This window comes from Emydura macquarii, unplaced genomic scaffold (assembly GCF_026122565.2).
Source record: "Emydura macquarii macquarii isolate MOO-44397 ecotype Brisbane River unplaced genomic scaffold, CSIRO-AGI_Emac_v2 contig_799, whole genome shotgun sequence".
Lineage (NCBI taxonomy): Eukaryota > Metazoa > Chordata > Testudines > Chelidae > Emydura > Emydura macquarii.
Genome location: NW_027130936.1, coordinates 723,903 through 745,840, shown reverse-complemented (window position 1 = coordinate 745,840; position 21,938 = coordinate 723,903). Strand labels below are relative to the sequence as shown.

At 46.8% G+C, this 21,938-nt stretch overlaps 1 long non-coding RNA gene across 1 annotated transcript in view; it reads right to left on the bottom strand.

Annotated features, from left to right (window-relative positions):
• Positions 1 to 21,647, bottom strand: part of LOC137149670 (uncharacterized) — a 33,115-nt gene extending 11,468 nt beyond the window's left edge. The window contains exon 1 of the long non-coding RNA XR_010918820.1: positions 21,584 to 21,647. This is a non-coding gene — a long non-coding RNA (uncharacterized lncRNA). The remainder of the gene's footprint in view (positions 1 to 21,583) is intronic.
• Between the last annotated feature and the right edge of the window lie 291 nt (positions 21,648 to 21,938).

Here is a 21,938-nt window from a genome sequence, read left to right as displayed (position 1 = left end):
AATTTTCAGTTGAAGAGACTCAGACTTTAAGGCCAGAAGGGACCATCATGATCATCTCGTCTGACCACCTGCACATGGCAGGCCACAGAACCTCCCCCACCCACTCCTGTAACAGACCCCTAACCTCTAGTTGAGTTACCGATGTCCTCAAATCATGATTGAAAGACTTCAAGTTACGGAGAATCCACTATTTACACTAGTTTAAACCAGCAAGTGACCTGTGCCCCATGCTGCAGCGCACGGCAAAACCCCGAGTCAGCCAGTCTGACCTGGAGGAAAATTCCTTCCCAACTTCAAACCTGGCAGTCAGTTAGACCCTGAGCCTGTGGGCAAGACCCACCAGCCAAACACCTGGGAAAGGATCACTTTAGTAACTCAAGGCCCTCCCCATCTAGTGTCCCATCACCAGCCATTCAGGGTATTTGCTGCTAGCAGTCACAGATCAGCTACACACCATTGTAGGCAACCTCATCATCCCACCCCCTCCAGAATCTTAACAAGCTCAGTCTTGAAGCTAGCCAGGTTTCTATCCCTCCCGCTCCTCTTGGAAGGCAGTTCCAGAACTTCACTCCTCTGGGTTAGAGATAAAGAACAGAAGGTCCCAGGGGCGGATTGGGTTGACTGCCACCCATTATTGCCTGCTCATTCCTCCTTGACTCTGCAAGTGCGCAGAGAGGGGGTTACTTTACAATCCTTTTATCCATAACAGTATGTAAATGTATACATTTCCAACAACTCCCCATAGACCCTTCTTTGGTTACATTGACACCTGTAAAATGAATATTAACAACTACATAATGCATACAATTGTACCCGCCCCTGTTTGTTGTTTACAGGATTACCTCACAGAGTGCAGGTGCATTACCTTAAACACAGTATGCAAGGGAGGGAAAGAAGATAATGCCCTCTTCTCACCAAAGGTCTTGCTCAGGAGAGGAGATAATTGTTTTGTTAGCCTCATCCCCTGCGCAGATGGCCAGGAAGGGAGGGAAAGAAGAGAGATAACACGACTCTAACGAGAATTTATACCAATTACCAGAAACAAGGTTTGCGTGTGCCATGACCCTGTTCCCTGTAGCTTAGGCCTGACCATTTGTCCAGCATTAACTCTTTACTCTCCTACACTGATGGTTAGAAACCAGACAAAAGAAACACCGTTCCTCTGGTCTAATGAGATTGCAGCTGTTTGGAGCAGCGACTGTCCCTCACTATGGGTATGTCACTACTGCACAGTTAATCCAGGCTCTTGCCCAGGTTTCAGCCTTGACCCCCTCCTGCTTGCCACACAGAACATACTCTAACTCAGGTTTGGAGAGGCTGTAGGCTGAGCTAGCTGACTCAGCTAGGGGGAGGGTTTAAAGTCTGGGCTGCACTCTAACTTAGGCTGGAATCACCCATTCTGCAGTGAGGACACAGGCTCAATCAAGTGAGTGCCAGTAGTCCTCCAATGCCTTCCCACAATGCCCCAAGAAGGTCAGACAAGTTCTCCCACTGTGGGCACGGCTATCTGGGAGAGAATCCTAGAGCATCTCAGCACAGAGAGCCCTGGGCTCTGGCCAGACACACACACAGCAGAAATGGGGAGGACACAGTAACATGGGCAGGGCTTTGCAGTGGGGACACCCGTCCCCAGGCTAAGCTAACCCTCATGCTCAGACCCGGGTGTCGATCACCCAGGTTAACTGGTCAGTGACTATATAGCCCATGTGTTTGTCTAGCACCTAGCACAATGCAGGCCCAATCTCCAGTGCTCCTGGCCTACAAATACCACTACTTCCACTTACATCCTCTCCCACTGCCCTGGATAAAGTGACTGCAGCCATTTGGGATCTGCAAGGAGACGTGCTCTGTGCCATTGTGGCGTCACTCACTGCATAGCCTTCCCGTCGCTTCTCATGCAGCCAGGCACCAGCTTCTGAGAGGAGCCAGAGAAAACAGACCGTGGCGGACTGATGGAGTCTGCAAAACCTCCAGAATGGAGAGGGCCTTTCTCTGGCTGGGCAGTTAGTGGGCTCTGCAGGCACCTCCGACTTTCAGCTGGTGCTTTTCCTGAAGCCGGGGGGTCAGGTCATTTCCCATGGTGAGTGAAAGGTCTCCCACTGATCCAGGGCAGGGGGCTGGTGGCAAGCAGGCAATCCTAGCGCTGCTGTTTGACTCAGGCCCCTGCCTTGGAACTGGGTTTGCTGCTCCTGCTGCAGACATATTTCTAAATGATTGGAAGCTACCAGGGCACTGCAAACACCACTGACAGCATCTCACACTACCTGCACCTTAGTAACACTCCTGCTGACAGAGGCTGGGGCTCCTGGAATACAAAAGCCAGGCTGGTCGCTTTGCCGGTTCTTATGCAACAAAAGCAAAGAGGAGGCTGGTACTGGGAGAGGCATGGATCTGCATTGCGAACACACTCCAAAAGCTATTGTACCTGAGCCCCAACTCCAGTGATCTCCCATACCCAGAATTCCCCTTATACACTTGGCTTGTGCTTCAGACTGCACAGCCAGAGCTAGGTGAAGGGGGAAAAGCCCACGCTAGTACAGCAAGTCTATCTGTCTTAGGCTACATTTACCTGTGGAGTTGGAGGTGTGATTTGCAGCTTGTGTCAGCCCGCAGGCAGGTCTCTAGTCCGAGCGGCTCACCTATGTGACTGTAGCGACGCTACTAGTTTTAGCACGCTGGCATCACTACACCTGGAATCGTATCCCCAGCTCCATGCATAGACATACCCTATAGCACGTAGCCAGCCTGCAGGATGAACCTCCCAGTCTTCCATGCATTTACCTCACACCAGCCTGGTGCTGTTATCCCCACTGCACAGCTAGGAACCAAGGCACAGAAACTAAGTAACTCACCCAAGGTCCCACAATAACTCAGTGTCAGAGCAGGGCATTGAACGGGGGTCTCCAAACTCCCAGGCTGCTGCATTAATCACTGGACCAGCCTGTGCCTGCGCTGAGATGATGTCAGAATTCTCCCATCCCACATTGCACCGAGGTACCTTTGCGGACCTGGGCCTTCGTGTTTGCAGCTCTCAGTCATCTCTGCACCATTGTTTGCAAACAGCCAATCCCATTCGGAGCAGCTCTTGGATTCCCCTATGGCTGTGCACCTGCTTATGCAGTATTCATGAGGACAGATTTTGTTTGTACAGATGTTTGGGGAATTGCAGCTGTTACACAGATACCGCTGTTCGCATGCCACGTAGGGTCACTCGCAAACAAGCATTGTCGCTACTGCTTGTCATTCACTATTCTTCAGCACAGTAGGGGAAGGAGCTTGCTGTGGGCATATTCAATCAATGTTTCACAGCCTTCCAGGGGAAGATTAAGGCATTGGTTTTGATCTTTAAAGCCCAAAAGAGCTTAGAATCTTCCTGCTGCTCTCAGCCGGGGTAGTATGGTGTGCCGTGGAAAGGGCTGTGATGCTGAATAATAACATTCAGCACTTACCTAGCAGTTTTCATCAGTATCTTTCAAAGCACTTTACAATGAAATCAGTATCACTTCCCCACTTTACAGAGGGGGAAACTGAGGCACGGAGGGACGTGATTTGCCCCGTTAACCCGAAAGGCTAGTCGCAGAGCTGGGACTAGAAGCTAGGCCTTCTGAATGCAGTGCGCTCACCCCTAAGTAAAACTGCCTCTCCTGAAGTCAGAGAGCCCTGTTGATATAAACAAGAGGTGGCTCCTGGCCAGGTGTTCTCTGCAAAAACCTCAGAGCTTTGGGATTCTGTTCTCCTCCCTTAGTCTAAAATAGTCCCAGTCTGATAACCTTCAGGGTGCAATGCAAAGCTCATCTTTTCACCCAAGCATGTGAATAGCCGGGATTGTGGGGCAGGAAGGAAGAGTGCGGAATGCCGCTTTGCTGCAGGTGGTGCACAGTGAATTCCGTGGCTGCACTTTCATTATGTTTGGGCGTTAGCTTCTTCATATTTTTAGGCAATGTCAGGAGCATCTAGAGTGAATGGAAACAATATCTCCAGCTCTCGCTATTTGATCACAAGCTGCACGACCTTTGGTGTTTGTGCTAAAGCTCCAGCTCCTGGAGTCATGTGAGTAATACCTGCATCTGAATGTTCATTTAAACATTTACATTTCTAGTTGTTCATGGTTCCAGAGAAAAGCTTGAAAACCTGATTCCTAAGGACTTAAAATCGGAAAATGAATACAAGGAACCCAACATTTTTAAAAAATCTTGTGATTTGAAAGCCAATCTCATGATTTGGGGATGACTTTGAATGCTTGGGGTTGACAGTACAATGGATAGGTGTTTTCTTGTTTTCTTTTTCGCCTTTCTATATATCTAAATAACTAAAAGATCTGATTCCCCCAATAAAGGAGCAGAAACAATACCATGTGATCAGTTATAACCACTATTAGCCAATTGCAAACATCCACACTGTTTGAAATTTGTTCCCATAAACTGTTCATTGGCTAATTACGATTCATAAAGCCATTTGAAAACCAGTTCAGTTTATGACCAAGCCACAGGCAGAGCAAGCAGCTAAATGTGCAATGCCGGCTATTCATGATGATGAATTTGACTGTACAGCACCTATCACAATGGGCTTCTGAGCCATGACAGGGGCTCAGATGCAAATAATAATGTAACACTCGCGTATAGGCTCAGAGTTATTGGAAACTGCACATCACAACGCCATAACACACAGGCAGCATTTGACTTCCAACTAATGCCCCGTACCCAGATCACAACACATACAAGGCAACAATTTAACATTAAGATAAAGGTACAGCACCATCTACTGGTGGAGCTGCTTTCTGCACCGACCATTAGTAGTGGTAAATCTAGAGCAGTGGTTCTTAACCTTTCCAAACTACTGTACCCCTGAAGCCTGAGTCCCACCCCCACGGGGCTGAGGCATGTAACTTAGTTTCATGGCGCCCCTGTGGCTCCAGGCAATTGCCTTTCTTGCCACCCCCAATACCAGCTCTGCACTTGCGACCCCTCTAAAACCCCAGGTTAAGAAACACTGATCTAGAGGCTGGGAAAGGGTGGAGAGCTATCTTCTGATGGTGCAGGAGGTGTTGTGAGAAGCACAGAGGCATGATGCAAGGAAGTGCCAAGTTGTTGCAGCACAGGTGGCGTTGTTGTGGCAGTCTCTATGGCATGAGGAGCAGGGACTAAATGGGGCAAGCTCAAAGTCAGTGGAGCTATGATGGTTCCCAGCAGTGGAGGATCTGCTCGTATATCTTTAGCCATTATGGTGGTGAAGGAAAACTCACAAACATGAAGCAAATGTAGCTGATGCACGGACGCCCACGCGCATCTGAGAAGTGTGAATTGCTCCATTAATCTCATCTGTGTGTTAACTCTAAAACCTAATGATAGCTATTGAAATACCAGCATTGGGGACTGTTTCAGTGCTGGGCAAAGTACATAAGAAGGAAGAACCTATGAAGATCTGCATAATTTTCTGTGAGTAAAACCCCTTTTTGGTGCCACAAATGCCTGGCTCTTGCGACTGAGAACAGAGTTCAGTGGAGAAACTCCTTATTACTTTTTCCAACCAGATGCCCAGTCAGGAAAGATGTCAATTTGAGCATTTGAAAGAGAAAGTCCCTGATTGCAGTCAAAGCGCTAATCTTTGTACAATCCTGCGTTGCATGCGGCTCTGTACCCAGGGCTGTATTGCAGGCTTGGTGACTACATCTTGGCTGAAGCTACAAGCTGCAGAAGATCATCAAAGCACTGGCAGGCCTGCCTGCCTTCTGATTTCAATTCTAATTGCAACACAGCAGTGAATCACCCTGCTAATAATCCTCTGGGTGGTGCTTGTGTGGTGTAAACAGCATCTCGGTAATGGAATTGGGTTTGAAAAGGATGTGTGGCTGCTGGGTCACCTGGCTGTGCCCTTTGCACGAGGTCCACAGCAGATGAGACAACGCCAGATGGCCCCATCCAGCGCCGGGAACTTCCAGTGACCAAAATGCTCATTAAAATGCAGCAGGAGAGGAACTTCCCAGCCGAATGCTCCAGGGGAAGGAGGTGGCATCTGCTCTCAGGCTGCTGTTCTGCCAGTTCAGGCACGTCCATTGCTGTGAAGGGAGCTGTGATTACCAACTCACCAAGTGGCATGGGTAATTGGGAGGCGGGAGATGGAGCAAGATGATTTTGAGAGAGGTCACTGTAGTTGCTTTCCTAGCAAGTCTAGGACGGGGAAAGGTGTCTTTCCCACTCCCACTGTGGGACAATTTTCCCCAGCCCAAGGGGAGGCTGCTCCGTGGGGTGGATTTCTGCCCAGGGAAGAAGTCTCCTTGAAGGGGTTCTCACAAAGCTGATGAAAGGTCTGTGTGTGCAGTTTCTCATGTATTTTTAACAAGGTTTGCTTGCCTCCCCGACCAACCTCCCAGGAGAGTTGTCGTGTAAAGAAGTGGCTGACCAGATGTGTGGCTGTTGCTCAGAAACAAGGCGCTGGGTGTATCCTGAGGATCTAGACCCATATACTCAAAAGCAGCCACTAATTTTCAGGTACCCGCCATGGTTCTGGCCTTCAGGGCAAGGTGAAGTTGGTTCTTTGTTCCTCGTGTTTTGTCTCTACGGAGGGCAAAAGAGCCGCAACACTAACTGAAGTCCATGGCAGCTCCAGGTGTTCAGCACCTGGAAAAGCTTTTCTAAATAGACACCCACAGATCAAGACATCTCACACAGCTCAGCAGAGGGCAGTGCATGGGAAAACAGAGGGGAAGTTTTCCACCGGTTCAGCACAGTTTTCAGTGGCCACTTTGGAAAACGTTGATCCCACCGAGATAGGATTAGAATTAAGGTCTCCTGGCTCCCCATTCTGTGCACCAGCCAGTAACCGAGTCCCCTTACCGCTAGGCACCCCCTTGTGGCCATGGGTGGTGTAGCAGCTCCTCGCTGGACTAGCGCTGCTGTTGTTGGTTGCTCCAGCACCATGGCGGCTTTTTACCTGGTAACTCAGCGCCTCTGGCCAGGTCACAGTTTCTAGTCCGGGGTCACAGTTGTCCCAAACTGTCTTACACAACAACAGAACCCTCTGCCCTTTGGGGCTTTCCCTCCACCTCTTCCTTGTTTGATCAGGTCTCTCCCCAGCCCCCTTGCTGACTGGGCTCTGCAGGAACCTTCCTGCCCCCTGCAGTCTCTACAGACATAGCAGCCATTTCTTGGGCTTCCCCTCTGTCCCTGCCACTTCTTGCTCTGAGCCTCCTGCCTTCATAGGAACCCCCCCCCCCCCCACACACACACACACACTCACACACAGGGTGGTTCCCCCAGTTGGGCTTTATCCCTACTTCAGCCTGGCTCCTTTTACCACAGCTATCACCTCATCCTCCCATCTGGGGCCCAGGCTGGGGCCCAGGCTGGCTTAACCTCAGGCTTTCCAGCCAACGGGGCAAGCCACCTTGTTACACCATCTTCGAAGAATACATGCCATGGGAGGGCTTGCCATATGTCAGTGCATGGCACCTAGGGGGTCACGTCACCCTCATGGCTGAGTCTTCCCAAGTTATCAATCCTCAAGTCAGCCACATGCTTGGAAAACCTTCCCACCCTGCTGCAGCTGCCTCCGGCCAGGGAAGGAGTGGATTTCAGGAACTCTGTATATTGCAAACTGGAGAGGGGTCAGCACCCGGCCCTCAGACGCCCCATCAAGCCTGGCATTGCTCAGCCCTGGATCTGCAATTTGCCACATGGCCCAGCCTCTGCACACCTATCCCAGGCTTTGAAATTGGCCACGCAAGGAGTAATCTGCTGTTTGAACCCTGCAGTAGGAACAGATACAGAGAGCACCTAGGTGCCGGCCTTGATCTCCTTCCATGCTGTTGGCGAGGGGGTTGGGGTGGGGAGAGAGACCTTTCATTTTTCTACTTTACAAAAGGTTTGAATAATTGGCTTTACTGTGCCAGACATCTTCTGTCTGACTGGCACATTACCAGTAATATACCCCCCGGGCACTCCATTACGGCACTTATTAAGGGAGAGATGGCCTTCTTCTCTTCCTGCTGGCCGGGAGTTGTTAATTTAAAACGATAACTAGGCAGTAGTCTATTAAATGGAACATGCTGCTGCTCCTTGATAATCCCAAGAATTTGTGGGCAGGAGCCTTTTGCTGAGGCTGCTTGAATCCATTCCCCAGCGGGGATGGGGGGTGGTGCGAAGTGGGGACAGAACGCGATTCACGTGAGAGAGGGATTTGAATGGATTCTCCTGTCAGCCTTGGGTGAGGGGACGACAGGGGAGGTGCTGGGAGAAGGGTGGTGCCCCTAAAGTGCGTCAGGAAAAGTGGAGTGAGAAAGACTGCGAGGGAGAAACCAGGGGAGGATGGAGAGACAGAGAAGGGGAGGTGGTGAGAGCAGAGGATGGGGATCTGAGTGTTCATGGTGTTCTCCTTCCACTCGGCTAGTGGTACCCAGCTAGGACTGTCCCAATTTGGCAGGTGGGGGGCATCGCGTGCTGTGAGCCTCTTGTTACCTGGAATTCCACTCCAAAATGGAGGCCTGGGCTTCCAAACTCCCTCCCCAAAACAAATGGTTTGTTGCATACTTTCCCTGAAGGTGCAGTCTGACTGTGAGGGCCTGACATGGGTCTGGGTGTTTAGGGTTAGGACTGGGGAGCTGCAGCCTGGCCTCAGCTCCACCCTGCACTCCCCCGGAAGAAGCAGGAAACCCTTCTTATCTAGCCTGGTAGGTCCTGATTGGCTACTGCCTAACTCCCTTCTGGCCACTGGAGGACCAAGTCTTGTTGGTTCCACCAGTTCCAGAATCTAGGCAGTGAGAGAAGACCTGGCACCCCAACACAGGGACCTAGCCCCCATCATCTAGCAGGGATTTAGCTGGGGTCCCCAACCCCTCTTAGCAACATGGAAAAGGAAGGTTGCTCATGACCCCCTTGCCCGTGTTCCTGACGCACTCTCACCCTCCAGGGGGTGGACATCACTCTAGGTTGAGAGCTAGAAGACATAGCATGGTAGAAATATAGGACTAGAAGGGACCTCAAGAGGTCATCTAATCCAGCCCCTTGTGCTGAGGCAGGACCAAGTAAACCTAGATCATCCCTGATAGGTATTTGTCCAACCCCTTCTTAAAAACCAGTGAAGGCGAGTCCACAACCTCCCTTGGAAGCCTGTTCCAGAGCTTAACTCCCCTTAGAGTTAAAAAGTTTTTCCTCATATCTAACCTTTAGGTTGCAGATTAAGTCCATTAGTTCATGTCCACGGAAAGTAGGACAAAGAGAACAATTGATCACCTTCCTCTTTATAACAGTCCTTAATATATTTGAAGGCTGTTATCAGGTCCCCTCTTTTTCTCAAGACTAAATACATCCATTTTTTTAACCTTTCCGCATAGGTCAGGTTTTCTAAACCTTTTATCATTTTTGTTGCTCTGCTATGGACCTCTTCAATTTGTCCACATCTTTCCTAAAGGGCAGCACCTAGAATTGGATCCAGTACTCCAGCTGTGGCCTCGCCAGTGCTGAGTAGAGCAGGAATATTACCTCCTCAGTCTTACAAACAACACTCCTGTTAATACACTCCAGAATGACATTAGCCTTTTTCACAACTATATCATATTGTTGATTCGTATTCAATTTGTGATCCACTATAACCCCCAGACCCTTTTCAGCAGTTCTACCACCTACTTAGTTAATCCCCATTTTGTAGCTGTGCATTTGATTTTTCTTTCCTAAGCAAAGTACTTTGCGCTTGTCTTTATTGAATGAGCACCAGCGGTAATATTTGGGCCTGGATAGCAATCGCCAATAGGTCCAACCTAGTAGGCATTCATATCTGGGGAAGCAATTTAGTCCCATTATCAGGCTAGGGGCCTGAGGGTTAAAGTAGATGAATATGGGAGAGGCAGCTCCCACAACCTCAAGGAGGAAGAAGGCTTCTTACTCAAGCCAGATAGAAGAGTAGCTCACCAATCCAGATGAACAGAGGAGGGAGAGCTGTGCTTCAGATTCTCTTCCTCCCCCCACCTCCCAGGAAGACTTGTCCCCCTTACTTTATTCCCAGCCTTACCATTTGACCTTGATACAGATTATTTGCAACAGACAATACTAGAACTGGTCTCATTAAGGCAAACAGGAGCAGCAAACTGGGGAGTTTGGGTGGGTACTTGGAGAATGAGTGTAAAATGCTTTCTTTCTATCTACGGTTCTATGCTAAATACCAGCACGGCCAGCGATGGATCAGTGGCTGTGACCTACAACGGATGTGCCATTATTTATTTCCTGCCAAAAGGGACTTCCTCTCTGTGAAATGCAAGTTGGTGGTTATGCTTGAAGATAAGATTTCTGGGTTGGAAGGACAAGTGCTGCCATGGCGGAGCATCAGAGAGGCTGAGGAGTACGTGGATAACCTGACTTGGGAACATCACCATTCCAGATTCAAGAAAGAAAGGAACTGGCTACTAATAATGAGACAGCGTGGAAATCAGAAGGCAGGTTTGGCCATTCACAACAATCAGAGGTGAGAGGACCACATGGCATTCTACACAGCTGGAGGAAGATGAAGATGGGCAGGCAGTGACTGCTAGAGAGAAAAGGACCAGGAGGAATTCCACACAGCTAGAAGCATCCAATCATTATCACGTTCAGTGCCAAAACTGCAGACACTGTCTCTGACAAGCCAACTGGTGAAGTGGACTGGGGATCTGTACGGGACATACTTGTAGATGGCTACTCTGTCCCCGAAAGACAATCAAGTATGGTCACAAAGAGCTCACCAATCGTCCAAGACAGACTCACCTTCCTAGTTGGGGATTCTGTATGTGAACAAATGGAAAGAACATCCTGCAAGGCACCAGCGGATGACAGGATAGTGCACTGTCTTCCCAGAGCCACGCTACGAACCGTGACGGCAAGTCAGGGTAGGGTTCTGAAGCTAGGGGCAAGGTTCCATTGGTGACGGTTCAGATCAGTGCTAATGACTCTGCTTCATGTGATATCTCCCAGGTTATAGACAACTTCTGAAAACTCCGAAGTGTGCTGAAGGAGAGGAATGGTCAAACTATCTTCTTGGAGATCCTTACTGTCCTGTGAGCAAAGGAAGACAGAAGGCAGTGGATTCTGGAAGTGAACTGCTGGCTAGGTAAATGGTGTAAGGTAAAGGGTTTGGGTCACCTTCTAAGGAAAGGAGGGGGTTGTTTAGTGTGGATGACCTGCATCTCATCAGAGGGGAACCAATCTAGGGGATTGTCTGGCTGGATGAGTCAGGAGAAGGGGAACAAAAGAGCACTCAGCACAAAGTCAAGATATTGAGAAAAAAAATTAATCAAGGCATCAAGGGACATGAAGAGAAGAAAATATTTAACTGCCTATACACCAATGCCAGGAGCCTCAGTAATAAACAGAAGTAATTAGAATTGCATAAGCATAAATTTGACCTACTTGGTGTTACTGAAACCTGCTGGGAAGAGTTGCATGATTGGAATGTAAAAATCACTATAACCTATTTAGGAAGGATCAAGTGGGCAAAAGGGGAGGTGGAGTGGCACTCTGAAAAAATGACATTACCTGTTTCCAAGTCAGACAACTTGGAAGCAAAGGATCTTGAATGCTTATGGATCAACATCCTAACACATAAAATACATGGCGTATTAGTTGGCGTCAGATCACACTAGGGATCGGGATGATCAGCTTGTTAAGCACTTGTCTATAAAGTGTAGGAAAAAACTGTGTTAGCATTAAGGACTTCTGGTGAGTGCCATATGCTGGAGATCTCATGCGGCTCTTACTAAAAATGTCCTTGGAACGTCTAAAAACAATAGATGACAATTGCCTAGCTCAGAAAGTGTTACATCCAATATGAGGGAATTCTACATTAGACCTCATCTTGACAGATAAAAAGGAATTGATCACAGAGCTAAAAATTGAATGATCATGACTCGATTACATTTATTATGTGAAAAAAGAACAAAGTCCAATCAGTAATATTTATATAGTTTGTGCTTTAAAACAGCCACTTTCAATAAAGCTGAAAACAAGTATGAGCTAAAACAGCTGGGAGAAAAAAATGAAATAGAAAAATGTGAATGATAATTGGGATCTATTGAGGAACATTCTACTAGATGCCAAGAAAGCTACAATTGAGAAAGAAGGCTATGAAGGCTATCCACCAGCCTAGCCTAGAGGGGAAGTAAAAGCAGCTATAAAAAATAAAAATATACATTAGAAGCTAGGAACTGTAGAAAATTGACAAGAGAAGCAAAAGGACACAAGGCGAAAGCTATGGCCAGCAAAGTAAGCACAATAAAGAGTTTTTAAAGAATACTAGGAACAAAAGGAATCCTAACAATGGTATTGGTCCATTTTTGAATGGAAGTGGTAGACTAGTCTCAGAATTAATACAGAAAAGGCAAAAGTATTTAATAAATATTTCTATACTGTATCTGGGAAAAAGCTAAATGATGTATTCTTATCATATGATGATAGTGAAACACTTTCCATTGCAACTGTAACTAAGAAGAATGTTAAACTGCAACTACTAAAGAAAGATGTTTTTAAATCACCAGGTCTGGATAAATTGTAACCAAAAGTTTGAAAAGAACTGGCTGAGGAGTTCTCTGACCATTATGTTGATTTTCCGTAAGTGTTGGAAAACTGGAGATGTTCCAGACAACTGGAAGAAATAATGTTGTGTCTATATTTAAAAGTGTAAAAAGGATGACCTGGCTGATTATAGACTTGTCAGCCTGACATTGATTTCTGGCAAAATAATGGAGTGGCTGATATGGGACTCAATTAATAAAGAATTAAAGAAGAGCAATATAATTATTGTCAATCAACATGGGTTTATGGAAACTAGATCCTGTCAAATTAACCTGATTTTTTTTTATTACAATTTTGGTTGATGAAAGTAATACTGTTGATGTAATATACTTAGACTTCTGTAAGGCTCCTGATTTGGTACTGCATGACATTTTGATGAGAAAGTAGAATGATACAAAAATCAACACAGCCTACATTAAATGGACTAAAAACTGGCTAATTGACGGGTCTCAAAATGTAAGTGTAAACAGGGAATCATTGTCACATAGGTGTGTGATTGGCTCTTGGCTCTATGCTATTTAATATTTTTTATCAATGATCTGGAAGAAAACAAAATCACTGAATGTTTGCAGATGACACAAAAATCGGGGGAATGGTAAATAAGGAAGAGGATGGGTCATTGATGCAGCGCGATTGCTTGATAAATTGTGTGCAAGCAAACAATATGCACTTCAATACAGCCAATGTCAAATTATAGATAGATGTGGTTGGAAAAATTCTGACAAAACATTTTCACGTCAGAATTTGTAGCTTGTTGAGAGGGAAACATTTAGTGCGAAAGTTCAGACTTTCATTAACTTCTCAGGAACTTCAGGCAAGGATCCAAGAGAAACAGCAACCGTGAAACAGACCACTCTTGTTAACCTGACAAGTGTTTGGTCAGTCTCACCACTGCTATTCAGCAAGAGCAGCATGAAACTAACAAGAATCATGTCAATTTCAGGAGCAGCCTCCAGGGCCCCCAGCTCCACTGCTATCCACCAGCTGATGCTGGGAAGTATAATTTGTTTGAGAAATGCTACATGTCAATGTTTCTGAAATGAAGTATTGCAGGATTTCAGTTTTGTGACATTTTTCAAGTTTTGGGCTGTTTATCCTGATCCAGGACAAAAAATGTTTCTGAAAACTCAAAAACGTTCATGGAATTAAAGTTCAGTTTCTGGTCAGCTCTCTGTCTAGGAAGAAAGAATGTAGGCCATGCTTTCAGGATGGCGCCATTATCCTGGGAAGCGGTGATTCTGAAAGAGATTTTTGGGGACATGATGGCTAATCAGCTGAAATTCAACGCTGTGGCCAAAGGAGCTACTGAGATTCTTGGATGTATAAACAGAGGAATATCAAGTAGGTGCAGAGAAGTTATTTCACCTCTTGACTTGGCACTGGTGCAACTGCTACTGGAATCCTGTGTCCAGTGCTGGTACCCACACTTCAAGAAGGAAGTTGATAATTTGGAGAGAGTTCAGTGAAAAGCCACAAGAATGATTAAAGGGTTAGAAAACCTGCCTGATAGTGATAGACACAAGGAGCTCAATCTATTTACCTTTACAAAGGGAAGGTTAAGGAGTGACTTGATCACAGTTTATACATCCCAGATCCTCAAAAGGTACTTAGCGCTATCTCTCACTGAAATCAAATCCTGAAGGCCTACATACTTACATGGGGAATGGAAATTTCATAATAGCAGGCTCGTCAGCCTAGCAAAGGAGCAACAAGATCCAATGTCGGGAATCAGAAAATGCACCAATTCAGACTAGAAGTACAGCACACATTTGTAACAGAGAGTCTAATTAACCATTGAAACAACAACTTCTCAATGGCTGTGGTGGACTCTTTGAACAAGAGAGTCTAATTTGCTAAATCAGGTTATAGTCTTAGAAGCATATTTTTACTCTTATTTGCTTGTAACCCTTTCGGTCTTTATTCCTTATAACTGGTATCACTTAACCCAATGTCCTTTGTTAAATAGTTGGGTTTACTTTTATTATAAACAATTCACTAATGGGAGGAAAGGGTCTGTGTAGAAGAGTAAAGAGTTAAAGGCTGGATAAGTGGTCAGGACTAAGCTACAGGGAATGGGGTCAAGGCAAGGGCAAACCTTGTTTCTGTTAATTGGTGTCAATTCTAGTTAGAGTATGTTATCTCTCTTCTTTTCCTCCCTTCCTGGCCATCTGTGCCGGGGATGAGGCTAATAAAATAACTATAGCCATTTCTGAGCAAGGCCTTTCGGTGGGAAGAAAGCCTTATCTTCCTTCTCCCCTGGCATACCTCTACTTCAAAGAATGTTAGTGTAAAATTTATCGGTTTTAAGGGTGATGTGCCTGACCTTTGTATGGTAATCCTGTAAACAACAAACAGGGGCGGGTATAATTGTATTCATTATGTACTTGTTAATATTCATTTTATAGGTGTCAATGTAACCAAATAAGGCTCTATGGGGAGTTGCTAGAAATGTATACATTTACGTACTGTTATGGATAAAAGAATTGTAAAGTAAAGTAACCACCTCATTGCTCACTCATGGCGTGGAACGAACAGGCAATAAAGGGTTCTGTCTCCCCAATCCGCCCCAGGGACAACCTGTTTGGTTATTTCTAATAGTGTGTTAACCCCACACAAGCTAACAGGCTGTAGTGTACTGGCTTTTTAAATGGGTGACAAACTGAATAACTTCTGGGACTATCCAGGAAAGGGTTGGGCTCTGCAGGGAGACGTCTTGGGGAAGTCAGGAGTTGGGGTTCACTGCAAGACAAGGTTTGGACTGGCCGAGTCCTGAAGAGTTTGCTGGCCAGGCAGACAAGCTAGTGAGTCAGGGAGTTGTCACACAACATAGCAGTAGCAGAACTCTCATTTGCTGAGGGGTAACATGGAATCCCAGCACACTGGCATGGGACCATTTGTCAAAACCAGAAATTTTTGAAAAAACATTTTGATTTTTCTCAACGTTTTGTATTTTTCAGCAAAAACGTTTGTAGTTTTTATCAGTGTTTAGTTTATATTTACTGTTTTCTAACATCACCCCTCTGCCAAGAGGTGACAAATGTCACAGCCTTGCAGGTCACCTTTAGTGAGAGGAGAAATGAGTGATGTGTAGTCTTGGTATTTTTTGAGTCCCACTTGTTTTATTTACACTACATTCACAAGACCTGAAACTGAGGGACACAAACTGCAAATCTTTTTCTGACACCAAACACAAGTGCCCAGTTTCCAAGAAGCAACTCTGCCTCAAGAATTAGCTCTAGTTAGTGAGATTAAGGCAGAGGACAAATGGTTTTGCTGCTTGCCAAAGCTCCCCCAGAGAAACAATAGCACAAAACTAACAGCAATGCAACATTTCTCCAAAAACTAAATGCTGCTTGAATGTTAAGAAGAGCTGTTTAAGACTACTTATAACAGTGCCATCTGGCGACTTCCACCATAGCAATATAAATGTTGCCCAGTGCACTGAATGAGGCAGGAGTCCCATGGGAAAAAACAACATGTGATTCTGTAATTAAAAACCATATCATAATGCATACACACAAAAAGGCCAAATTAAGATTACACAAGCAACCTTAATACTGGCATTTCCTAGACTTTGAGTGCTTGACTTTGAGAAATATATTTTAAAATGGTATAAATCCTTTTTAAGCCCATATACTCTTTCCCTCCATATCATCATGTGGCAGTGAGTTCCACTGGCTTAATGATGAACTGTATAAAAAATATATTTGGGGGACAGAGGACAACATTAGGAAAAGGTGCAATAGAAAGAAGGAAAGATGGTACATCACGTGTTTAAGACTGAAATATAAGATCAGTATTTATTTAGGAAATAAAACCTATAATTCATTCTGGTTTTTATTCCCCTTTTATGGTCTGTTTATCTAATGCACTGATATCTATTCATCTATCTCTCTTCTCTCTGTCTGTATTAGCTCTTTACTCTATGTATTGTGTTAATACAGAAAGGAACAGACAAACAGATAAACAGAAGACAGATAGATGAATAGATATCAACACATTAGATTAACAGACCATAGAAAGGGAGGAAAAACCAGAATAAATTATGGGTTTTATTTCCTAAATAAATCCTGATCTTACATTTCAGTCTTTGATCTGCAAACACGTAATGTACTGTCTTTGACGGATGGGCCACAGAAATAATAGAAAGTTGTTCACCTGTTCTCCAGTAATAACACTGCCAAGGTTTTATGTTCAGTATCTATATGTAGACATGTCCAGAAAGGAAGGATGTAGGGTGACAAGGGCAAGACTGACACATCTTCATTACCGCACTCTTGGCAGGGAAGGAGAGAAAGGATTAAGGGTTCAGTGGAACTGATGTCCTATACTTTATGCTGATTGATATCGATATCTTACACATATACTTCTAGTAGGGCTCACTGAACATTTTCCATCCACTTTCTTGATGGGAAATTGAGTTTTCAATGAAATATTTTGTCGAACATGTCTGCTTTCCTCAGAAAATTTCAGTTTTTTTTGTTGAAAAACTGACCACCTGAAAACCAAAACATTTCTATTCTGAAATGCTCCATGGTCTCACGTGCTCCTGATGTCCTCTATGGACCAGGTTCCCTGGCTGGACTTAATCTCCCATGATGAGCCATGGCCAGGGACTGCCATTTTGCACTACCTCCTTTCACCAAGAGGGGAGACCATGGTGCATCATGGAACATGGAATCTGAACAGGGAGCCCAGCCAATAGAGAAGACAGAGAGGATGAGTCACATGAACTACAACTCCCATGAGGCACTGCAGCAACATTTCAGATTCAAATGACTTTAGTTTTCAGCTGAAATATTTCCGTTTGGGATTTTTTGCTGAAAAATTGAAATTTTCAGTGGGGAAAAAAAATCCATTTTTCTAACCATCTCTCATCTCTACTTATCTATCCACACACATGTGTGTATGCCTCTTTCTTTATATATATACATTGCACATCCATCTGTCTAGCCACACCCACGCATCCATACATAATAAACACACTCTGCTCTGGATTGTGGTGTTCACTCACTGACCTGGGGAGGTCTGAGAAGGACGATTGTAGTTCAGGAGTCACCTGGGAAGCTGCTGAGAACTCTTCTCTCCCCACCCCAGCCGGTCATGGTGGAAGGGGGGCAGGGCCATGGCTGTGCCGGTTGCCATCCCCCTTTCAGAGCATGCCCAGGGAGCAGTTATAGGGCTTCGGGCTCTTGTGTAGGCTGTGCAAGCTGAGGCAACCTTCCCCACTAGCTGGGCAAGGGGCCACATGGCACCATGTGCATGTGTCTGTGCTGCATCATAGCTGCTCAACACTGCTCAGACATGATGAGCAACATCCATTACAATTTGATTTCTGGGCCTCCCAAAAAAAAGTCATTTCCTTGTACAAGGTAGAAACTCCAGATGAATACAAAACCCCTCTTTGCCTCCCTGATTTATCCCTCTATTTTCTCCCTGATGCATTCTGTCCATCATGTTTATAGCTCCCACGGAGAATGGATGGGGACGGATGCTCAGCTGGATTGGGACTGACATCTCTTTCAATGTGCAGAGGCTTTTCGATCGCTTCGGCGCTGGCACTGCTCTGGGGGGAGGAGCTGTTAAGGGAGGTGAGGATGGGGGGGGGCTGCCCCGAGAGTGGTGCATCTCTTTCCAAGACGTAGTTCGATGGCACAGAGGGCAATTTTTCAAATGAGGCAAGCCTGCTTCTGAACTAGGAGAGCAGGCAGGGCTCCAACCCAGAGCGAAAGGGCATCTGGTAGGACCTACAGAAAAACAATGTCTTCTATTCTTGTGTTCTGGCCATCCACTCTGCCAGTGTAGTTGTACTGGTGTCAGTGCACACCTTGGACAAGCTCAGCTCAGCCTGGCACGGCTGGTGGAAGATGCCTTTGGCTCAGCAAGTACAGCAATGGCTGCCTGCCTTCAACAAGGGTCCCAGTGTCAGTCTCCGCTGCAGTAATGTGAGCCCCCAGATAAGATAACCCTCTTGGAGCGGGGTATCCAGAGCGCACCTATGCTTCTAGCTCAGTGGCTGGACGACAGAACATCATCGCTGAACTAGGTCACGCTTCCGAGTTCCAAATTTCCCTGCGAGGGCCCATCTCTATAAGATGGATCTGAACCAGAACCTACCTCCCTCCGACTTGGAGGCAGCTGAGATCGATAGCCAGAGCTGACGTATGAATGGATGGGTCCATACACACTTTTATGGGTTAAGGTTCTAGAGGGGCAATAGCTCCCCATCACACATGCAAAATATTTCTGGTGCCTTTAAAAATTCTAGTGCAAGACAAATATGTTGGTGTAAAAGTAGCATTTAACAAGCAGCTGTGTTAAAGCACAGAGACATGGATCACTTTCAGTAGCAGGCTGTGGGTTTGATGCCCCACTTTCAGAAGGAACATTAATGACCGTTAGTGGCAAATTAAGTGTGAACAGCTATGAACGCAGCTTACATTAGTTTCCATCCTGCAGGCACTGTATGGGCAAATCTCATAGCTCAGACCCAATGCACACTGGAATGAATCAGCCAATTACTCTCAGGGCTTGGGTGGCCGGCATCAGTGGGTGATCATTTACACCTGTGTGCAAAATGGGTGCAAATGCCATCGCTTGCGCAAGTAAGGGAAGATTTTGGGAGCATTTTAAATCTACTCTGCAAATGCCATCTTGTAAAGCTTGCTGCAAGTAAAATAGGGAAGATTTTGGGAGCATTTTAAATCTACTCTGCACAGATGTAAATGGATGCATGAGATGCAAGTGCTCTGTGCTGTGAGGCAGGGCCAATCAGGTTCTGAGTTCCCAGGCAGGCAGTTAATCAACTCCTGCCACCCACGACTTTGAAAACCCACCCTCTGTATTGCGATGGTTGAAGGTGAACTGCAGTGCTCCCTTAATGGCATCCCACAGGCTCTTCTGCAGGATAGAAGGAGAGGGCAAATGGATGGGGCAACTGGTGCCGTACTTGGACACATGAACCCACAATGCCTTTGAGATCATGGTGGCTCTTGACTGGACCACCTGATTTCAGTAACAGTGCCCTGAGGAAAGATTTGAAAACCATTGAGGGACACTCCTACAAAGCCATCTGTTCCAGGAAGCACAGAATTTAGGCTATAAGGATTGTTCAACATCCTCTATTTGTTCCTCGCTGTAACCATACCGCACAGTATCTGACTTCCCCAAATCAGCAAAGCACCTAAGCATGTATTTATATGCCCAAGAAGTATGGAGCTGGATTTAAGCCCCTACTTAGTGTTAAACTGTAAATTAAGTGTGAGCACAATTAATCAATCATGTAATTATTATAGAGCAGTCTTCATCAGTAGATCTCAAAGTGCTTTACAGAGAAGGTCTCATTATCCCCACTTTACAGATGGGCAAACTGAGGCACAGAGCAGAGATCTGATTTGTCTAAGGCCAGCCAGCAGGCTTGGGGCAGAGTTGGGATTAGAACTCAGGACTCCTGAGTCACAGTACAGTGTTCCATCTATTGGACCACACTGCCGCAGGTCTACAGAGCTTAAATGAACTGTTCTTGTGATAAAAGGAAATACTTTTTCATACAAAGTGTGATCAGACTGTGGAACTCATTGCCACTGGAAGCCGTTGAGGCCAAGAGCTTAATAAGATTGAAAATGGGATTGGATATTTATATGGCTATAATTAACAACAACATATATTTTGGAAGGTGTTAAAGCTCACGCTTCAAGGTTTAAGCAGATCTCTAATTAGTAGAAATGTTATATTTATGCTTCATGTTTTATAAGCCACAATGTGAAATGAAATCCCATCCAAAAATGTTTTACCCGCCGGTGATCCAGGCTAAATGTGCCTCTCACACCGAGGCTTGGATTTTATGCGGCGATTTAACACATACCACAGCACACTTACTGAGACAGCCAGCAGGACAGAAATGAACTACGCGCATCAGGGAATGCCTGCCCTCAGTCAGTTGCTGCTGTATCAGTCCCAGGTGCCCTCAGGCAGTTCAGAAAGGGAAGGGGGATGGGTTAGTCTGAGGATTCAGAGCAAAATTGGGAAGTTGTGTCCGTCTCCATAGCCTTAGCTAGTTTCACACTGAACTGGCAAATTGCACATTGGATATGAGGAGAGCAGGCAGGGGCTAAGGAAGATGGGATTTCATCTCCTAAGAAGGGGAGGTGAAGATTAAGCATGTGACTTGCGTGGGTGTGTTTCTATGGGACTGGATGGGAGGCTGAGTGAGGAGAAGGCAGCGTGTGCAAGGAATATGTGGCTGGGATAGCCTCTGTGTTTGTGTGTGCGCACGCATAGCCTGTGTGCAGCTGGCAGTTTGTGTGCATGTCTGTGTGATAGAGGTGTGCCTGTGTGAGCGGGGGAACAGGCCCACTATTGTGGGGAACTTTCCTGGCTCATACACTACTCCGGTGGAGCTGGCTAGCAAAAGGATCTGAGTCCTTGCTCCCCCTCCCTTTCCCCAGAGGCCGGCCTGACCTCGAGGGCTTCCCTCCCACCCTCCTGTCTGGTGGGGTCCCTGTAACCCCGACAAGGCTGGGCCCAGGATTCCTGGGGCTTGACCCCCAACCTTGCCGCGGTCCCTTAAGGCAGGGGCTAGGGTGTCCCCACTCCGGTACTAACTCTGCCCTGGGCGCCTCCCTGCCCCACTGATCATTGCACACAGTGCAAAGCAACACAACGTGTTACACAAACCGCAATCAAATACCAAATAAAACATAAGAAAAGCGGAGAAAAGCTAACGGCAAACACCCAGCGCTGCCCCTGGTCCGGGCACCCCACACACAGCGTCTCTGGGGTGTCAGGGATGTTCACAGTCAGTGTCACACGTCGCAGGCCCACTGCCCAGGCCTGGCTACGTTGCAGGGACACAGAGAGTCAGACACTTGCTCTGGCAGTGGCCACACGCCCCCAGGCGCTAGGGGCAGGGCCCGTCTCCCCAGCGTCGCCCCCAGTTGGGGTCACGACCCCCCTCCCAGTCCAGCCTGCGCAGCCTCTGGGCTGGGGGCGTCTCCCTGCGCCGGCCCTGCCCAGACCCTCCTCACGTCGCTGCCCAGCCGCTCACTCACCGCACCCGGCTCCGGACGGCCCCAGCACCTGCTCTGCTCGGCTTGGCTCGGCTCGGCTCAGCTCTCTGGGACTCTTCTCTGGCCTCCAGCCGCCAGCTGCCCTGTCCTTAGCTGGGCCCTGCTCTGCCCAGGCAGCTGCAGCTCACAGGGAGGATGGGACCTCCCCGGCCTCCTGGCTCCCTCATTGGTCTGCCTGCCCTGTCAATCAGGCTGACCTGGGGCATTGTCTTCTCCCCACTGGCCCTGCGGGCTGTCCGTCTCAGGGGCCTGCTCCCTCATCCACCCTTCCCCTGGTGCTGAGAGATGGCCACCAAAAAGCTCCACTAAGTTTCAGCAAGGGGCGAATTGTCCCCTT